The 12,108-nt window shown below is 39.8% G+C and overlaps 1 long non-coding RNA gene across 1 annotated transcript; it reads right to left on the reverse strand.

Annotated features, from left to right (window-relative positions):
• Positions 1-74: 74 nt before the first annotated feature.
• On the reverse strand, positions 75-11,085 carry LOC104959614 (uncharacterized). Its single transcript, XR_799890.1, has 2 exons — positions 7,591-11,085; positions 75-5,309 (listed from the first exon to the last, which is right to left on the reverse strand). It is a non-coding gene; the product is annotated as an uncharacterized lncRNA (long non-coding RNA).
• Between the last annotated feature and the right edge of the window lie 1,023 nt (positions 11,086-12,108).

Consider the following 12,108-nt stretch of genomic DNA (forward strand, 5'->3'; position numbering starts at 1 on the left):
CCCCTCATCCCCCCCATCCCCACCAGAGACACATGTTCTCCAACAGACCAATGACATGAAGCCTTTAGCCCAACTGGTGCGTGCATTGGCTATCTTTATGTTCACTGCATGCTTAAATACAAAAGCATTTGTCAATCCATTGTCATCATCTTCATGATCATAATTCATTATAATTGCATGTGTTACAAAATACAAAATATATGATATGTAAACCAAAAACAACAGTTTTAACAAATAAAAAAAATGCTCGTAGCAATATGATCCTGTCAAAATCAGTGATACTGAGAGAAGTTGGTATAGCTACAGTACAGTTCTTAGTAAGCTATTCTTTTTTTTTTACATTTCTAAAGCTGTACTTTTCACCTTTAGGAAGACAAGTGATATCAGAACCAATTATTTTCACATACAGTGCCACATATAAAAGAAGAACACCCTGGAAGCAATGATTTCTAGTGCTGTGTGGAAGGACATTAGGATATAATTTTGACCAAAAGGATAGAAAAATCTACTTCCAGGCTTCAAGTAGTGAAGTCAGCAGCCATTGATATGAGCATCATGTTCACGCAGAACTATTCATATATTTGAAACTTTCCTGAAAATACATACTGCAGGATCATACAATCTCAATATTCCACCTCTCAGATTATTTATTTTGTATACAGTGTATTCCTGAGATAGGCCCTGTTTTCTATTAGATTTTTGGCACCCTGTTATTTGTAAGATTCCACCAGAATGATACAGACAATTGTGTGTATAACTGAAGATCAATACCAAAGAGTGACCTTTTTGGTCCCCACAATGGATAAAAGAATGCATACAAAAATTAAGATAAGGTGTCATGACCCTTGAAGTTATCAGTTGAAGTTTAAAATGCTTATTCATGTTCAAAATAGTTTAGATGACATGCATGACCTTAGACTCAATAACTATCAGATACTGGATAGGCTGCAGTTTGACTTTGAAATATGAAGAAAACTAGCTGAGCTTAAACCATTTGGTCTTTCCAGTGAGCAATCACATCTTGGCTGAATCCATAATTTGGAACATTTGGAACCGTTGCCGACTCCTAGGAGATGTTAGTCCCAAGGACTCTCCAAATCTGCAATTCATGAGGCCTGCATGACCTTTTCTGCTGCACAAAAAAGGAAATACAATATTCAAAATGAGAGACTGCTCATTTGAACCAATATCTATCCTATTGAAACTGAGTAGCAGATCAGGCACATCCTGTAGAGATTGCCAGGTCAAGAAATTATGTAAATCCAAATAATATTGGTATTAAATTCCATCATATAGACATGTCATATAGACATGTCATATAGACGGTCAATATGACCACAATTTGTGAGGGTCCAATACAGACATCCAAAGGGTATACTTTTTTTTTTTTAGCTTGATAGCCCTTATTGAAAGCGTGAAGTACAGCTATGATTTTCTCTGGCTGGTGAGCTGTGACAACAGGATAGTGCAGGTTTGCCTGCACTAGCTGGTTCTTTTTTTCGTAAATGGTATTTTTTTTTGTTCTTTGTTAGCAGAGATTTATTTTAAATAGTTTGCAAGCCAGAAATGGGAATATGTTTGCTTTAATATGTGTGATAGCCCAACTGTATGTCAGCCACAAACCTACACTAATGGATAGCTAATGTAACACTAGTCTCTGTGAGTGTCTTTGTAGTGATTTTGTTTCTGTTTGTAGTAGTTTTGCATTTCTTAAAGGTCGTTTTGCATGCCTTTGTAGTCTTTTCTGAGTCTTCTAAAAGTCTGAGTCGTTGTGGTGGTTTTGTGTCTGTTTGTAGTCATCATTTACTTTCTAAAAATAGAATGGTATCAGTTGCTTTCTACCAAGGAACAGGTATTAGTCACCTTCTTGGTATCAGTCATGGGGGGCCACATGTCCTAATATAATCAAACACCAATTAATACAGAGCAATTGAAATAAATGAAAGAGCATCAAAAATGAAAATTAACCCTCACATGAGATGCATGGTAAAGACATGTAATAAATAAAAGACAAATAAGAAGAAGTACCAGCACATTCCACAGCTTTTTTGTGATACATGTTTTTTTCTAGTACCTGTTATCTTTCAGAAGTGCTTCTGCCACAATTAGAACTATTTTTACCTTTCTGTTCATTTACCTCTTTTTATAAATCTAAATATATCCGTGGTTTTTTATCAGCCCAGCACAACATTGTAGCTTAAACTTTTTCATGTGAAAGGGGTACTTGCCCAACCCTGTTTCAACCCATTGATCTAAGATGGCTGCCGCCTCTCCCTAGGGAAACAACTACCACTCCCCCCGTTTACAGGCGTACGCTACAACATGCTTTAGCTGGGAACAATGTGTTAGTTAAGCTACTGAACAATGTCAGCAATTAGGACTATGCTCTGAGACAATTTGTTATGGAAACATTTTTTTGCTTGGAGACTGCTGGGGCATACCTTGAGTTTAAAGATGAAAGGATCAGATTTAGGATGAGGGTGAGGGTGAGGGGCTTTTATGAGAGGCTTTCCATAAAGGACAGCATCAATATGACTATCACTGCAGGGAGTAAGTTGCCTTGATTTGAAAGCTTGTTTGACGCGGTGCCAATTGAGCTCATCACAAATGTTGGTATTATCAAGTTCATTCATTAAATACTCTTTAAATAAGGCTACATTGAAAAGAAAGAAAGAAGTGATTATTTTCCAATGGCCATACACGATATGAAAACTTTTTGGAAACAATATTGGAGATTTAACTGAGCAATATTTCAGCTACATTCCAGCTAATTCAAGGATAAGGTTATTGAATCATCACTCTCCCATAATACACAAGTTAATTCCTTATGGAATTGTGTCATTCTCTGACGGAGTCAAAGGGCAGATTTTATAACGCTACATCATTAAAAAGCTACTGGGGCAAACATGAATGGACATCCTTTAGTTTGTCTCTTTTTGAATTGAGGTGAGTCGTTCCATTAATCCCTAAAATCTTCTGAACCACATATTGCCTTTTCTTGTTTTTGGTCAGATTTTTCTGGGGATTTGTCTGGAAACAGCTCAGTGTAGATCAAACTACAGTGCTACCTTTAGAAAGTTAACCCGAACATAATTATTTTCCTAATGCTAACTCTAATCCCATGCAACAGGAATTGATTGACCAACACCAATACTGATAACACTTAAAGGACTCTCAAAGGAAATGACAAGAAGCTATTGCTCTGTTGGGAAAATAACCTATATCCCCCTCAGACATGAAGTACAAAAACAACCCTGGGTGAAGAGACAGCCATCTTGTACATTGCCTGTATCATTGTGTAGGTAGCAATGTCTACCTGTACCTGACTTATGCTTGACCCAGACTACAGAGGACATTTGGGGGGGGTGAGAATTCCAAAGATTGGGAAAATATACATTTTCAATTCAGACACACAGAATCAATGACATCTCTGAGTGGACAGCACAGTTCAGTTCAACATCAGTTTGATAGTTTTGGGTCCACATTGTGACACAAACACACACAGCTGCCATTGGAGAGAGATACGTATAAGGGTTCTGGTCAAAGGCTACAAGAGGAAGAAGAAAGAGAAGAAGAAGAGGAGGAGGAGGAAGAAGAAGCAGAGTAGCAGTCAGGTGAGAAGTTGAAGTAGTAGTAGACGAACTTGTAGTAGCAGAATAAATACTTGCAGAAGTTGGGAGGAGTCTTCTTGGATTTTAGAGTGGTAGGGTGGGGGGAGGGGGGGCTTCTAAGATTTCTTAGAGATAACAAAACAGGTTGGATGTTGCAACCTTTTTTTTTCTTGATTATTTTTTTTTTATAATTAAAAAGAACATAATCATTAAACATAATCCTACATTTTTTTTATTTGTTTCATATGACATAATTTTCTGATAAGTGTTCATGTTTAAATTCAATTTCTAGCCCTGTTATTCATGGGGGAGATCAGAATGGCTTGCAGAAGTCATGCAGAATATTCATGCTGGTAAACAATGTCATAAAAATGCATTTCTAATTTGCAATTGTTGCCATTTTTTGTCCCTATAGTTTCTCAAAGATGTTTTCCCGCTGCTGCAGAATACCTGCTTTTTTTTTCTGAAAAACCTCTATCTTCTCACCCCACATCCCCAGAGGTATAGAGTGTATGGTCTGCAGAATCTCCTTCCCCACACCCTCTTTCCCTCAGAGGGGAAGGGAGCTCCTCCTCATCCGTCATGCCTTCTGAGAGAGCACTTTGCTGCAGGAGATGCACGTATTAGCAGCCAGTTTAGGGGGTTAAAGAGTAGCTTGGGTGACGATGACGTTGCATTGACATTGCTGTGTGGAAAAAAATAAATATATGTTCTCTCTCATGGCCTCCTTCTGTTCTCTCTCCCCCCATTTTTTTTAATCCATCCATTGTGTCGCTGACTGTCCTTCTTCGGGTTTAAATTTGTTTCATTCATGCCATGCATTTTGCTAAAGAGGAGCAGCGACGCTGAGATGCAGGGGGGGCATTCAAGACACTGTAAACACTCGAAGGGAACGAGAGAGAGAGAAAGAGGGTCAATCACATTTTCAATTTTTCTTAAGCTGATGTAAAGGCCAGTTTCCTGTCTTCGAGGGCTTGTGTTCACCGCCAATTGGTTTGTCTTTGGGTCGCTTCCATCACAAGGTGAATACTGGCTCTTTGACATTTGCTGAGATCTCAGTATTAAACCCAACATGTCACCCGGAAGATTCAGATAATATCAAATACAGGATCATGTCAAATGTACATGTGATATGGCTGATGTTTTCTGATATGTATGAGTACATTTTCGCCTGCTGTTAGAGGTCCTGTAGCTCAGACTCTGCCTGAGTCGTTAGACATCACGATGGACCACCCCTGACTTTGCATAGTGCTTTGAGTGCCGAAATAATGGAAAATCCACTGGATATCAACAGCTGAATGAAGCTTCTTGAAATAAAAAGAGTAAAGCAAATCACAACTAAAACAGAGGGCATCTTTGTTCCGAATCCAAGTCTCTCATGGGCCCTCTGGACGCCACGCTCCGTGCTGCGGTTTGCTCTGTTCAAAAGAGGTCCAATTTGAACAGCTTTTATACGATTGTGACCATTTTCTTCATTGGGATGGTCAACGAGGTTGCATATGAATGTGTAACGCAGATGAAAATGTTCTGGTCAGAGTGTCAGTGATGATTTCTATCACGCATCTTTTTTTCCTTCTCTTTTTCTCTATCTCCTTCCCTTTTTCTACAGTGACTCCGTTTAGGGAAGATGGAGGAGCAGCGGTTTCAAAGTTTATTGTTTTCCTCTTCTTGTAGTGAAAGGGGTTTAGAAACTCAGCACTGAAAAGAAAAGAGAGAAGATCATTTAGTGAGGATTTCAAAGAAATGATTCATGACTCTTGATCATCATACACCAGACCACGGAATATAATTGAAGGCTAAACATGTTCCAAACAAGATTTTTGGTATTTCACATGAGGCTTATTCAAATCACTTGATTTCAGCATTGTAATCATCCAGGTCTGGTGCAGATCAACATTGAAGCCCATTTCATACATACTGTAAGACAGTGGAATAATGCTGGTGGGTAAAGTAATGATTTCTTTGATTTCATTAAATTGGTATCTGCAAGATACAAAAGGTTGCACCAGTTATTAGCAAATCAAACATAGCTTATTTCTAATGCAACATGATAAATAGGAAGCATTTAATGCAAAACTGAATAAGAACTGGTTGCACCTCATGAACATGTTTTTAGATTAGTTATTGTTATTTACACCAACTTGCTAACTCAAACAACTGACAAAGCTAACATTAGCATGCTCATGTATGCCCTTTTAAAGTGAAGTGTGGACACGTTAAAATGTAACAAAATAGATACTACAATATCTTAACTACATGAATCCATGTAAAGAGAGAAAGAGAGATACCTACATGTGGGAAAAAAACTAGTTCAGCTTCAACTTTGCTAGCTTATGATTCTACTATGACTTCCTGTTTACATTGCTATCGATAAGACAGCGCTAAAGATGTTTCGAAAAAGCTTATTTACATATAAATATTCTTTACACCATTCGTAAGCTTTAAAGTTGCAACCAGATCAAGGAAAACATTACATTATGAATAGCTGGTGCAACCCTACTCAGACTTCTCCATGTTGGCACGTTACATTTAGGTTTTATAACATCCATCCATCAGGAGATTCCAGTAGACAAAATTAGCCAAATTCATAATTATTTTACCTCCATTAATTATTCCACCATCACAGAAAAAAAACAGTTTCTGTATAATCCAGTTGTTTCCAGTGGAAATCTTTTTGTGGTTGAATGTGGGTCCACATTAGAATTTGGCCTGTTTCCCAAAAGCATCAACATTTGTTGGTAGACATCTTACATTTGGGGATTAAATGTTTGTATCTCTTCTGAAGCTTTTTGTTGGGTTATAAACAGTGCTTCATAGCTATTTTTGTTTTTTGGCCCATTGCAGAAAAATCTGTGTTTCTGGCAAACTTTATCTGCATATCAAGAAAATAAGATGTGGTAGTAAGCTTCAGAAAATGTAATGTTAAATTGAGATCGGGAATATTTTGGGTTGCTATTATTTTGTCTTTCCACTTAAAAACTACACTTGAGTTTAATCAACCAATCCTAAAGGTGCCGTTGGGAAAGAGGCCGTGGATATTACTTTCACGTTAGAGATCTAAAGTGTTAGCCATTGTAGAAATCTTTAATTTGCCGGACAGCTTTCCAAACCAAATCCTCCCAGGTTGGAGCAAGAATTTAGAACTTAAAAGACTTCTACAATGGCAGACCAACCTAAACTCTGGTTTCCAGGGGTGCTCAGTGAAGTTTTTGCTAATGAAAACAATATAATACACCAAGACAAAGAAATAATAGGCCAAACACACCACTGAAGCAAAGGAAAGACACCACCACAACGCTCCAGCCTAGCCAACATGCAAGTACACCGAGAACACAGAGCTAGAAAGTGACACACGTAATGGTTACTCTCCGTCTCTGTAACCCACACACACGGAAACAATCTGCAAAAGTCCTCGGAGGGCTGCTCAGTCCTCTGATATAACCAGTCTTTGGAAGCTGATGAGACCGTGAGTCATCAAGATCACAGTGAAATCAAGGGATGTCAAAGTTCAAACCAGAGGACTGCAGCCAACCAGGACAGGGCCGAGATCAAGAGCTGAGAGAGGAACATCTCAGTTGGTGTGTCCTGCACATGTACAGACCAGACCTTGGCCAAATAATGATTTCTAGCTTTTTGTTTCATCCCACTTAAACCTTCAGACTGGCAGGTTATGCTGCATCAGGTCAGTACATTTGATTCATTTTACTCTGGTGCAGTTTTCCCAAATGACAAACTACACTTCTCCTGCACCTGTGTGGGATAAAACAATCAGCAGCTGGTGTTTGTAAATGCTCTTTGACCCAGGTGTGGTAAACACGAAGTACATGAAAGAAAAAAGGTAAGGGAAATCGAGTGCGGCACACGACACGAACACACACATAACATAAAACAAAATGTCACACCAACACAGAACCACACACAGGTGAGGAAACACAGCACAGGGAGCAGAACAGGACAGCAGCGAGGAACACATTCTTACATGGGGAAGAGATTTTGCTTCTCTTTTGCTTCCTCATCATCACCACACTTTTCTGTCTTCCCCAAACTTTCCTCCTCCATCTCCTCCCTCTGATGCTGCTTGGCTGACAATCCACTCAGAACACATCATTTCATTGCACAGTTTTCCCCTCCTCCCAACCTACAGTACACCCCCTCAGTCTTTTTCATTCATTTAAATGTTGGTTCCTGGCTTCCTCCTTGGTGACGTCCAGTGTTTCACCAAACCATTTTATTTTTAGGTGCGAAGGTGCTCCAATTAATTTAATTCCTTTTTGGTTTTTGCTGTGAAAGACTAACAGTGGGGGGATCTATGGTAGGTTGGGGGGATAAAGTCTCACAGGAAGGGGGACATGGTTATTGAGAGGCTGGAAAGACGAAGGACGCCACAAGGAGAAGACAGGAAACACAGTTGGAAAAGGAAAGCAAAACAACATTTTTAAAAGAGGCAAGGAAGAGCCACAAAACAAGAGCACATGGTGTTCACAGAAACAGAAACAAGAGGAACACTTCTTATCCCTTTTTCAGACATACAGTACACCTTTGAGGAAACATGGGTGAAAAGGAACACAGGGGGATGGAGGGAGAGAGAGAAAGAGATACCTGAGTTGTGAATGAATGAAACAGAGAGAAACATTGGCAACAATGGGTGGAAGAAAGAAAAAAGACATGTATGGATTTTGAAGGGTGCCCCTGCAGTGTGGTTTCTCACTAGGCGAGTCAATGCTTGGGAACATAAACGGGCTCTTGGGTTCTGCCTGAAAGTCTGATGCTACATGTCCAACCTCCAGACCCATAATTCCCACCTTGCTACAGAAAGTTGATGCTACTTCCTTTGGCACTGGGTGTACATTTTGAGCATTAGCTCCACATGAATAGTGGCTAGTCTTAGGGGAGACGGTCTTAAGGGACTTAAGGGGAAAACCTAACCCTAACCCTAGCTGGGGACCAAATCTTCTGTCAAGCAGCCAAGACCTACCGATAACTCTGGCTGTCATGATACCGGACTGAAAAACAAGCCACTTTTTAATAATAATATTCATAAATTCAGCTTTGCTGGAAGCATTTCTGGTCTACAAGAGAAGCCAGAATTGCAAATGTACTTAAATGTACTTAAAAACATTTGAATGCCATTCATTTTTAATTACCTAACATAGCAAATGGGGTAGTAAGGGCTGGGCCGAGGCACCCTGACATTGTTCATCTGGCCCTGGTCCTCATCCCTTTTGGGAGTTATCAATGCATTCTCACATTGCAGAGGTGTCCTTCTTTTGATCTCACTGTAGTTTAAATGCAAGTGTAGAATTGAACGGGACAGAAAGAAATGAAACGTGACACGAGACGATGGAAGGGACAATTGGGTGAGGAGGTATCTTGGGAGGTCTCTCCTCTCTCTTGCAGGAGAGGGGTTGAGACAATGATGGAAGAAGCTGGATTTGTTGTGGATTTTTTTCATGTCTTAGCACTAGTTCACAGTTACTGCTTTTTTTTGCATATATCTGATAAGCGCACAGCTTTCAGAACAGTTCTCTGTGAAAAGAGAAGCAAATAAATAAAAAAGAAATCATAAGCTACGATTGTTAATATGTTCCTCTTATCATAAGTCTCTCAAGTTCGATAAGAAAGCAGATATACAAGACCTACTACAAACGTAACCCCTCCCTGTCCTGCAAAAATAAACTTTCCCACCCCCACCCAACCTTGTTACAGTACCTAACTTGGTCGCATCCGACCATTAGCATCATAGCAATTTGTCATGCATAATGTCAGCCCGCCCCACCTCTTCTGCATTCAAAGAGGTGAACTTTTTTTTTCCTGCATGCTTTGTTAGTGCATATATATGCATCTTAACACACACATTCATACACACTCTTATTAGTCTAAATATTATATACACATTCATTAAGCTTGAGACTAAAATCTTATCAAACCTCCTCACATTATTACTCATGTCAGTATCCTTATTGCTTGCAATGGAAACCCATGCAGATTCATATACAACGCAGACTTTACATATGTACATCATCATGACAAAAGAGACCAATCAGGAGTGGCCTCAGGGAAAGTGACAGATGCACTCACAACAAGTGGAAGTTGGGAAGGAAGAGGATGATGAGGAGAGGATGACGTGTTGAGAAACGATAGACAGGTTCAGTAGAGGGACTGGGGTTTGTGTTTCCATCTATATGTGTGTGTGACGTGTGTGTGTGTTTGTATTTGAGCCTGGTGGAATGTCAACTAGGATGGGGGGTTTAAAATGAGTCTCCAACTGGGAATTTTTATCCTGAACTCCCAGTGGAGACAAACTTCTAAATCAAGCATTCACACATGAAACAGGATTTAGCTAGATCCTGCATGACCAAAAATCAGGATAAAGGAGTAGCTTGACATTTTGGGAAAAACACTTTCTTTCCCAGAGTCAGAGGAGGAACGGGGGGGCTTATTTTGCGCTATTTCCCCCTGTTTGAGTTTGGAATCTTAGCTGGGATAATGACTTTTCGCTATAGCTCCTAACGTAGTGCAAAGAAAGTTTTCTTTCCCAAAATGTTGAATAGAAAAAACAATTATATGCTCCTCAGACACAATGGTGCTCTCACCTCCCGACACTCAACACAAAAAGGGAATGGGACGAAGAAACATTCATCTTAAAACAGAATCCTTCTTAAAAGAACAGGGATTACGTCGCTCTGCACCTTGAACCTGCTTCGGCAGAGTCTATGTTCACTCGGTGGTAAGTGATAGTTTTTCTCTTTGGGGAATTTAATACAAACCTAAGGGAATGACTTCCTGTTAGCTGAAAGTTATTTTCTGGAGGGAGGGAAGGAAGGCGAGAGCAAGAAATGAGGAGAAGGGATTCAAACAGATATGAAACTTAACCAACAGACACATAATTAGGGTCTAAAACAATGAACAAGACATGTTTTGAAAATGAAAACGAACAAAACTAATTCTGTAACATCAGAACATTTCTATTTAAAATAATCAGAAAATAAACTAGGGGAAAAACCCCTTAGATTAAGAAAAACAAAAGTACACTAACAGACAGAAAGATGACATCATCATGTAATCACACACGTTTCTTTAAAATAAATGCTAAACTGAAATAATTGTGTCTTCCCTTCTATCTTGCAGAATCAAAAAGTAAGGAAAACATTGTTTTTTCTAGTTTGTGCATCTTAGTACAGAGGTAGATGCAGGTCTGGGCACACACACACACATCCACACACAAAAATCCATGTGCACACTCATGTGTGCAGAAGATAGAACTGAACAGAAACACACATCCAACCACCGATGTCTCATGTATCTACATTGCATATTTCTATGTTCGTATGCTGTCTCTGTTGTCATGTCCGCTCTCTTCTTCCCTTGCGGTGTGAGTCCTCCTCTCTTCTTCTACCATGGGCTGTCACTCCAGTAGCCGTTCACAGTGCCTCCTATTGAGCAGCCGCACCCGAAACAAAGAGGAAGTGGACGGACAGAAGAGGAGGGAGGGCGGGGGGGGGGAGCAAAAACAGGGAAAGAAAGAGAAGCCAAAAACTAAAAAACATTGCCATTGGCTGCTGAGTCGCACTGGAGTCAGTGCAAGTAGTAACGCTGTTGGTGGAGGTGGTGTGATGATGAACTGTAGAAAACCACGATTCTGACAGTTAGGCTGAGCTGCAAGGTCCAAAGCTTTTCCAGATAAAGAGAAAGCCTACTACCCGACCACCTTATAATAATTGTTGAACAATTTTGGCAAATTTGCCTTCTTTCTGAGAATGTTCAGTACATAGCTGGAGTCAGGACGTGTTTATTTTTAGCTTAGCACGAAGACGCAAGAAGCATATGGGAACAGCTAGCATGGCAAGGTTTAGAAGAACCTTTAACAATTTCTACAAGTTATTTCTTTACTCGATACACAAGCTAAAAAGTAGAAAAGGACTCATGACACACGACCATCCATCCAGGTTGCTAATAGGGTTTGTGCGCACATGATGGTAGCAAACCTGACAACTTGTACATGACAACAAGACCATGAAGGGTTGTTGTTCTGTGTTAAAACCACGGTTAACATAAGTAGTCCTTCGTCTTTACCTTCCTGTTCGTGTACCATGTATGCTAAGCTAGGCTAAGTGCATCCGGACTCCAGCTAAGTACTTAACGCACAGACAGGAGAGTGGTGTGGATCTTCTCGTCTCAATCTTTGAAAGAAAGCACATCTCTTTGTTCTGCCTTTACAAATCTTGATTGATAACATATTGAAATTACAAAAAATGTAAGACGAATGATCATCCCATCTTCCAACTTTGCAGCTCAGCCTTTTGCCGAGAACCGGGTGAGAGGATGGCGAGTGATGAGGGTGAGGTGCTGTGGTGAAACCAGACCCTACTGTCCTGTCCTCGTCCTCCCTAAGTCTTTGAGAGGATAAAGATCAAAGGTTATGTACAGTGTTTTGAATGTGTCTATAGCTGCTTTTGTCTATCTATTTTATGAAAAATGTTTCGTGCCTCAGCTCTTT

Source organism: Notothenia coriiceps, unplaced genomic scaffold (genome assembly GCF_000735185.1).
Source record: "Notothenia coriiceps isolate Sejong01 unplaced genomic scaffold, NC01 NC01_scaffold00030543, whole genome shotgun sequence".
Taxonomy (NCBI): Eukaryota; Metazoa; Chordata; class Actinopteri; order Perciformes; family Nototheniidae; genus Notothenia; species Notothenia coriiceps.